Source organism: Penaeus monodon, chromosome 25 (genome assembly GCF_015228065.2).
Source record: "Penaeus monodon isolate SGIC_2016 chromosome 25, NSTDA_Pmon_1, whole genome shotgun sequence".
In the NCBI taxonomy this organism is placed as follows: Eukaryota; Metazoa; Arthropoda; class Malacostraca; order Decapoda; family Penaeidae; genus Penaeus; species Penaeus monodon.
The window spans coordinates 5,216,756-5,217,322 of record NC_051410.1 but is presented as its reverse complement, the minus strand read 5'-3'; positions in this window follow the sequence as shown (position 1 = coordinate 5,217,322).

Below are 567 nucleotides of genomic sequence, written 5' to 3'. Positions count from 1 at the left end.
CCCCCCCTTTTATTTTTTAAAAAAAAAATCTCCCCCCTAACCCTCTCGACGAGATTTTCCCGATCCCCAGCCATTTTTTCCCGAAAACGCCCTTTTCATGCCCCCTCCCCTTCCCTCGTCCGAAACCAGTCCTTGATTCAAAACCCCTTACCTGCCACTTGGGCCCCGCGTTCCGTCCCCCCCTCCCTTCCAGAACAGGTGAACCCCCTTTTTTTTTTTCCCCGGGGACCCTGTGCCCTTTTTTTAGCACCACGCGTTCAAACCCCCTTCCCCTCACCCTCTCGACGTGCCTGGAAGTCAACCCCCCCCCCCCCCCTCCTCCTTGGGCCGGGAAATCGCTCCTGGCTTCCCTTCGGGGCTATCTTTTGGTCCTTTTCCCTCCCTCAATTTTTCAGGGTTCTTCGTTTCCCCCCTTTTGGGGTTGCCGCGTCTCCCTGCCATCTTTCATCTCGTTTGCTTCCCCCTTCTCCATCCTCTTCCCCTTTTCGTATCTTTTAAAAAGATGTTTTCTCACTTCTTGGGTTTCTCTGCCATTGTTATAGATGGTCTTACTTCTTTTTTTTTTTT